We start from the raw sequence: 8,876 nt of genomic DNA, 5'->3' as shown, positions 1-8,876 counted from the left end.
TTATCCAATTGCGTGCTGTGAGATTTTCAAATGCATGCTTGGTGCCGCCCCTCGAGCTGGCCGATTTTCATTGACCGACACCAGACCATTAATCTTTTAGATTTAGGTGTGGATTTCCAGGCTACTTTACACACGATTTACACAAAAGTTCGTTCTGCTCGTGTTTCATGAATGAGACCCATTGAACATTACTTAGTTCATGCAGGCTCCAAGTAACATTTACAATGTTGTCCAAAGAGAGATAGGCTCAGTACCATTTTCCATGTTCTACGTCTGATAACTACAAAGTAAGTTTTAATTAGCCACATTCTGACATACACATAGAAAAACATGCTATACAGCAACCACACACACACACACACACACACACACACACACACACACACACACACACACACACACACACACACACACACACACACACACACACACACACACACACACACACACACACACATACGACCAACCACCTTTCCCTTAATCTCCATAAAAATTGATTAATTTTGAACGTTTTTTGTGGACTACCTTGCCTTCTTTCATTTTATCTGTCGTCCGTCTTGCTATATGATTTAATCTAACTTTGCAGTACCACGCAGAAGCCATCTTCACCAGAACATGGACATGGTTAGCTTCAACACACATGTCAAACATGTGAGTGTGCAGCTGTGGGAAGAGATTCTTCTCAGAACAATCAGAAAGAACCTGAGTGACAATGGCTGCTGTTGTTCCTCTTCCTGTGGAGCCCTTCCCTCATTGGTTTTTAGCAGCCGCTGAAAGCATCTTTCTGTAGCTTGGCAAACTGCAGTGATGCCTGGAGATGGTTTCTGTAGGCCATAGAGATGCCACTTACCACCTCATCAATACTTACCAAGCGTGTTATTTTTGGCTGTTGTTCTTTGCCCTTGGAGAAAGAGAAAATGGTTGGCACAGCAGTGTCCTTCAGACATGTCCTTCCCTAATAAAAATTACAGGAAGCATACAAAATATGACATTATTGGTCATATTGGCTGTAAATGGCTGTTATTCATAACAGAGATGTATGCATTTATGTTTCATTATTCGGTCTAACACTAGTATGAATGTACAGATTACATTTAAAAATTATTATTGCTATTAAACGAATATGTAACTGTTCGCAATAACTGTCACAACGGAATCATTCTGTGTCCCGCTGTCTCGCTTGGAGAATCATTTTTCAAACATGAATTTCACAGAGAATTTTTTTATTTTATCGTATTTGCATAATAGGTAAGGCTGCACAATATATAGAAATTATCGAAATATCGCAAATGTATATATCGCGATATGCATACCACCACAGCTTGCAATAACTGGGGTCATGAAAAAAAGACAAAGAGAAAATAACTCTAAAAAAAAATTTGTAGCTTTGACAAGAATCAGTGTATATCTAATTCATACAGTGAAAACTAAGCAGTGTTTTATTTTTACATTTGATTATTCCATTTCTGTTGTTAAATAAACCTAATGTAGGATAACCTAAAACTCTAAACCCAGTGGTTTACACTGATGTTAAAATAACACTTCTTATGCTACAGTAAAACACTGATGTTCACTTTCAGAAGTTGTAGGGATGTTTTCTTGTCAAAAAAAGAATGTGAAACGCAAGTAGGTTATATAATTTTAAATATATTTTAAAGATAATTGAAATTAGTTTTACACACTTTAAGCATTATCGTATCGCATATAGAATATCACATTATGTAATGAGTTATCGCATTTTTCTTCAATATCGTGCAGCCCTAAAAGCACTGAAATGTAAAGGTTAGCAAAAAGTGGTCATGTTGCTTGATTTTTGCATCGGTGAAAACCCTAAATTTAACTGGTGTGTCACTAATTTCACCTTAACAGTGACCTAATCAAATATTTAGTAATGTAATGTAAATGAATGTATGATGGTCAATATTTCGCCAATTTCAACCAATATGTTGCTTGAATCTTTGTTAGGTATGAAACGAGGTGTCTGTACCCTGGAGTCAGTAGTGAAGTGATGACTCTCGAAATGTTCACTGTACAGACGAGAATACTTGTTAGGAGTCCAATTCTGTCGTTTCACATTGAGCATCCACTGGTCCAGCCTGAGATGTTCTGGATCACCTAGAGGAAAACTTTACATAAACAAATAGATAGTTACCTCCTTCACAGACTACTGTCAATTAATAGAACTTAAATTACTACAGTGTCCAAAAGGTTGTAACGTTAATAAATGTATTTTAGCTTAAGAATTTGTGGCGGACATCACAGCTAGTCCTCATTTTGTTTCGTTGTACTGTCTATTGAGTAATTACAGGCTAATTTCCTACACATATCTTTGAGAACATGTCAAAAATACTTCCAATATAGTCAGTGTTAGTAAATGTTACGCTAAATTATGAAATGCAGGCGTAACATTATATGACAACGTTTCAGACGTTTTATACGTTACGTCCATGGTTTCAGCCTACAGCTAATCACAGTCTGTTGGATCTTGGAGTGTAATAAAGTTTTAAATGCAATTATAAATAATAAATAAATTATTCGAAATAAAATGAATAAATGAAATTATATTAGATTTTCACTCACCGGAAAAAATGTAGTCCAGGCTTCTTCTGGGACGATCTGTTAATATAATTAACCCCACAGCAAGTCATTATGACAGTGAAATAATCCCGACACGGCAAACACGGCAGAAATGCTAATCTGTAGTAGTTGTAGTAATAGTTGAAAATAAAGTGTTACCGTTACTTTAGTTGGTTCAACTTTCTATTTTCAATGACAAATCAGCCATTGAAAATAGAAATAGAAACTAAGCCATTCCTTCTTTATTAAAAGCCTATTCTGACCTCTGCGAGAGTGTTCAGATGAAGTGGACGGACGTCCATCATCTGGGTTCTGCTTCGCCCTCGTCCCGTGAGCCTGACCTGTGGACACAGAAAACTCAGAAGACAGAGATGTTAAAGATCCGGGAAGATCCTGGCTCTATGTCTGGGTCGGGTGCGGATCCTGATCACGGTCATCAGACCTGGGTCTCGAAACCTCCACCGTCCTCTTAGAGAAAGCAGCTCTCCTGGTTCTGGAGCGGTCTGAGGATGGAAAATTTCACACATTGAATAACAATAGCTTTAAAAGCATGTTAGTGGGCAGTAGCATACATTATTTGTCAAGCAGATAACAGATTCTTAAACATGAGAATGAGGATAAATGTTGAAATGAATGATCCACACAACAAAATGGAAATGCAGAATGTTTCTGCTTATTGTTGACAATACACAATCACATATTCCAAACAGATTATTATAGCATTACAGATTGATTTCAGCAACTTGTTTCTTTCTTGAATTAATCAATGTTTTTGACACTAATCAGTTCATTTAGTGCATTTTACCCGAGACCCTAATTGTCTCCACACTCAGATGGGAGATCGAATTGAAGGTCTTGTCTGCCTTGGAAGGGGTAACACCTCCGCCCGATTGCCCACCGAATCGTTTGTTTGTGCCAGAGGAGTATCCTGCATCTGTTCCTTTACTTAATAAAGCATTTTACTTGCATTTGCATCCAGCCTCGTGATTGTCACAGTCTTGAGCTCAGAGCTCTCAGCAAGTATGTTATTTCCTATCCAATACAAAGATGATATGAACAAGTCACTCATGAATGATTTTTTAGAGCTAGAACAGAATTGAATTCTGCTTGGTTCACTGATTCTGTTATTCTCCTGTTTACTACAGTGAAGCCGCTTTAAAACAATCTGTATAGTATCAAGCGCTATATAAATGAAGGTGACTTGACTATAACAAGAACATTACAATGAACACACATTTGAAAATCTCACTACAAATAATCCAGAATTTAAAGCCACATTAAGTAGAAATTGTGTTTTTGTCAAACAGCGACCCCTAGAGTCGCTGTGGAATACTTGCACTGTTGTAAATATATTATAACGTTTTTACATGATTGCAGTTAAATCACAAGTAAATAGTCTATAGTCTAGGCCTACTGTATAATTTAATGTGTTGTTTTTATTGGAATGTAAACATTACAAAATGCCAGATAACATCAATTAAGTTAAATGTAAGTTAAACCATCAAAAGGTATCATTCCAGCATCCTGGAAAAGAGCAGAGGGGTGTTTTGTACCTAAAGAAATGGACTCCTCCAACATCAGTCAGTTCCGAACCATTTCTCTCCTAAGTGTCGAATGCAAGGTATTCTTTTCTGTCCTGGCAAAAAGGATGACCACCTATATGGTGAAGAACAAATATGTCGATACATCAGTCCAGAAGGGCGGAATTCCAGGTTTTTCCGGGTGCTTGGAACATACGGGCATCCTCAACCAGCTGATCCGGGAGGCCAAGGAAAGCAAAGGAAACCTAACAGTTGTCTGGCTCGACTTGGCTAACGCATACGGTTCAATCCCGCATGGCCTCATCAACATGGCTATGGAACACTACCATGTCCCCCATCACACCAGGGGTATAATTACCAGCTACTTCGGAGGATTCCAACTACGGTTCAAAACTGCCCACTTCACAACCCAGTGGCAGGACCTTGAAAAGGGAATTGTGACAGGCTGTACCATCTCCCCCATCCTGTTTGTCATAGGAATGAACCTGCTCATAACAGCTGCAGGAAAGGAATCCAGAGGGCCATCAATGGAGTCTGGCATCCGCCAACCTCCTATAAGAGGCTTTATGGATGACCTTACCATAACAACTTCAACCCATGTGCAGGCAAGATGGATCCTGAAGGCTCTTGATGACGTGGCAACATGGGCTCGGATGAAGTTCAAATCAAGGAAATCAAGAAGTATGGTGATCAGAAGTGGGAAAGTGACCAGCAAGTTCCAGTTGCGAGTACAGGGGGAGACGATACCATCAATTGAGGAAAACCCAATTAAGTGCCTAGGGAAATGGTACGACGCATCCCTGACCGACAGATGCAACGTTTCCAGGACAGAGAAACAGGCAGATGCATGGCTAAGTAAGATCGAGGGGTCAGGGCTGCCAGGAAAGTTCAAGGCCTGGCTCTTCCAGCACGGCCTGCTACCACGACTCATGTGGCTACTGACAATTTATGAAGTATCTATGACAGCAGTGGAAGGAGTCGAGAGGCGAGTAAACAAACACCTTCGCAAGTGGCTCGGAATCCCACCAAGCTTCACGTCAGTAGGGCTATATACCAGGTCTGGCCAGGTACAACTACCCCTATCGTCAGTGGTGGAAGAGTTCAAGGTGGCAAAGTGCCGGGTTGTGATGATGTACCAAGACTCCACTGATGAAAAAGTCAGAAGAGCAGGCGTCACTACGAGATCAGGACGCAAATGGGCGGCTGACACATCAGTGGCGCAAGCTGAAAGCGCATTGAAGTTGAAGGACATCATCGGGAACCCATGCGTAGGGAGGCAAGGACTCGGATCCACCCACTTCCAGCAGTGGGGAAAAGCAGACCCAAGGCAGAGGAGGGACATGATTCAAGCCGAGGTCCGACACCTGGAGGAAGAAAGGCGCAGGTCTAGGGCCGTCGAACTTGGAGTACAAGGTGCCTGGACAAAGTGGGATCTGCCAAAGCGGAAGATCACGTGGCCTGAGATCTGGAGACTGGAGCCCTTTCGCATCTCTTTCCTGCTCCGTTCAGTGTACGACACCCTTCCATCACCAACAAACCTCCACAGATGGGGAATGAGGGAGGACCCGTTGTGTAGGCTATGCGGAGGGAGGGGAACAATGGCGCACATACTGGCAGGATGCAAAACAGCTCTTAGCCAAGGAAGATACAGGTGGCGCCATGACAAGGTTCTCAGTGCACTGGCTGACATCTTGGAGCGGGAGAGGCAGAAAAAGCGCCAGACCAGTAGAAGGCCGGCGATATCCATCCAGTTCATCAGAGAAGGGGAGAAACCACCAGCCCCCAAGAAGACGAAAAAGAGCCTCTTGCAAGCAGCACAATCCTGGGAGATGAGGGTGGACCTGGGAAGGAAACTAGTCTTCCCCCAGGTTGTGCAAACACCGCTGAGGCCGGACATGGTCTTGTGGTCTGAGGAGTCAAGGAAGATAATCTTGATTGAACTGACGGTCCCGTGGGAGGACGGGTGCGAGGAGGCCTATGAGCGGAAAGCCACCAAGTATCAGGACCTTGTTGAGCAGTGCAGGGCCAAAGGGTGGCAGGCCTGGCTATTCCCGGTTGAGGTCGGGTGTAGGGGTTTCCCGGCACAGTCTGTGTGGAAGACACTCACAGCTCTGGGTATGGCAGGAAGGGAGAGGAAGGCAGCTGTCCGTAGGTTGGGTGAGGCAGCAGAAAGAGCGTCTTGTTGGCTCTGGAGTAGGAGGGAGGAGTTGAGCTGGGGGCCAGGAGGAGGTGGGCAGTGACTGGCCACCACTGCCGACCCGCCAACTGGAGGGTGTTGTGGTTCAGGGTCGAAACACCCCGTGAAAGTTGGACCCACCTGACGACATCTTCTCCTGGCTGAAAGCTACAGTCATGCACTACAGTCAGTGACTGAGTTAGTTAGCATCAGTAGATGTATCCAATAGTATTTCCTCTGGGACACCAGTGACTTCCAGGAAAGGCTGGATGGCAACCAAGGAAGATTGGTGACGCTGGAAAGACAGATGACCTCCAGGAAAGACTGGCGTGGGTGGGCGAGGCTAGCAACCTTGATCACAGCACTCGCAAGAGGGCACCAACCAAAGCTACAAAACGGAACAATGAGCAATACCCCCAGGGTCTCCCGAGAGGGGGGGAGGATGAGAGACTCAACAGGACGGACACAACGGTTATGGCTATGGAAAGCACACGGATAATGAGACGGCTCACCCAAACCACACTTACAGGGGAAGTGTTGGAAGTAAAGTGCCACTGCGGGAAGCTTTGCAAGAGCGCACGGGGACTTAAAATACATCGATCCAAGACCCAATGTGGAGAAGGGAAGAAGCAGATGCAGCGCATAGTGGAGACACTAAGTGAGACGCAGGAGGACTCCAGTCAGGAAGCACCCCACAGCACAGGAGACCTCTCAGCACCTGTTCCATCCCAAAGCCACAAGAGGGACTCTCCTAACACTACCTCAGGCACCCAACCTACGACAGAGAAAGTGAGATGGCCCCAAGCAAACAACTACATTGCATGGAACCAATTAGATGGGGACCTAGACAGAGTTCTTGAGGCCACATTAGCAGGAACAGCCGAGAAGAAAATCGACAGTATGACAACAATCATCATCACCATGGCCAGAGAGCGCTTTGGCACAGAAGAGAGAAAGGGTAGCAGCGGAACTCAGGTAAATCAGCCCAACAGGAGGGCAAGAGAGATCTTGCAATTGAGGAGGGAGATCAAGACCCTCAACAAGCAGTTCAGAACAGCAAGTGCTGAAGAAAGGAAGGGCATAAAAGATCTAACCAGTGGACTTCGAGGGCAACTCTCCAGACTGAGAAGGGCAGAAAGGTCTCTGAAACTGAGGAAGGAGAAGGAGGCCAAGCGAGCTCAGTTCATTAAGGACCCATACAGGTTCACCAAAACCTTGCTGGGGGAAGCTAGATCTGGAAGATTGACCAGCCCTAAGGAAGTTGTAGAGGAGTTCCTTAAGGAAAGCCACAGTGACGCCCTCAGGAACCAAGCATGTGGTGCACATCCAAAGATCAGCAGAACTGCTGAAACTCCTGAGGAAGAGCTTGACACCAGTGAACCAACATGGAGAGAAGTCCAGGACATTGTACAAAAAGCCCGTTCAGCGTCTGCCCCAGGACCAAGCGGTATACCTTATAAAGTATACAAGAGATGCCCGATGCTCCTCCGCAGGTTATGGAAACTGTTGCGAAGGATATGGACAAAAGGTATCATTCCAGCATCCTGGAAAAGAGCAGAGGGGTGTTTTGTACCTAAAGAAATGGACTCCTCCAACATCAGTCAGTTCCGAACCATTTCTCTCCTAAGTGTCGAATGCAAGGTATTCTTTTCTGTCCTGGCAAAAAGGATGACCACCTATATGGTGAAGAACAAATATGTCGATACATCAGTCCAGAAGGGCGGAATTCCAGGTTTTTCCGGGTGCTTGGAACATACGGGCATCCTCAACCAGCTGATCCGGGAGGCCAAGGAAAGCAAAGGAAACCTAACAGTTGTCTGGCTCGACTTGGCTAACGCATACGGTTCAATCCCGCATGGCCTCATCAACATGGCTATGGAACACTACCATGTCCCCCATCACACCAGGGGTATAATTACCAGCTACTTCGGAGGATTCCAACTACGGTTCAAAACTGCCCACTTCACAACCCAGTGGCAGGACCTTGAAAAGGGAATTGTGACAGGCTGTACCATCTCCCCCATCCTGTTTGTCATGGGAATGAACCTGCTCATAACAGCTGCAGGAAAGGAATCCAGAGGGCCATCAATGGAGTCTGGCATCCGCCAACCTCCTATAAGAGGCTTTATGGATGACCTTACCATAACAACTTCAACCCATGTGCAGGCAAGATGGATCCTGAAGGCTCTTGATGACGTGGCAACATGGGCTCGGATGAAGTTCAAATCAAGGAAATCAAGAAGTATGGTGATCAGAAGTGGGAAAGTGACCAGCAAGTTCCAGTTGCGAGTACAGGGGGAGACGATACCATCAATTGAGGAAAACCCAATTAAGTGCCTAGGGAAATGGTACGACGCATCCCTGACCGACAGATGCAACGTTTCCAGGACAGAGAAACAGGCAGATGCATGGCTAAGTAAGATCGAGGGGTCAGGGCTGCCAGGAAAGTTCAAGGCCTGGCTCTTCCAGCACGGCCTGCTACCACGACTCATGTGGCTACTGACAATTTATGAAGTATCTATGACAGCAGTGGAAGGAGTCGAGAGGCGAGTAAACAAACACCTTCGCAAGTGGCTCGGAAT

The 8,876-nt window shown here is 44.8% G+C and overlaps 1 long non-coding RNA gene across 1 annotated transcript; it reads right to left on the bottom strand.

Moving 5' to 3' along the window:
- Positions 1–743: 743 nt before the first annotated feature.
- Positions 744–4,065, bottom strand: LOC309479522. Its single transcript, XR_014199262.1, has 4 exons — positions 3,383–4,065; positions 2,841–3,080; positions 1,988–2,115; positions 744–955 (listed from the first exon to the last, which is right to left on the bottom strand). It is a non-coding gene; the product is annotated as an uncharacterized lncRNA (long non-coding RNA).
- Between the last annotated feature and the right edge of the window lie 4,811 nt (positions 4,066–8,876).

Source organism: Leuciscus leuciscus, assembly GCF_965113295.1.
Source record: "Leuciscus leuciscus genome assembly, chromosome: 17".
Taxonomy (NCBI): domain Eukaryota; kingdom Metazoa; phylum Chordata; class Actinopteri; order Cypriniformes; family Leuciscidae; genus Leuciscus; species Leuciscus leuciscus.
This window is presented reverse-complemented; position numbering and strand designations above follow the sequence as displayed.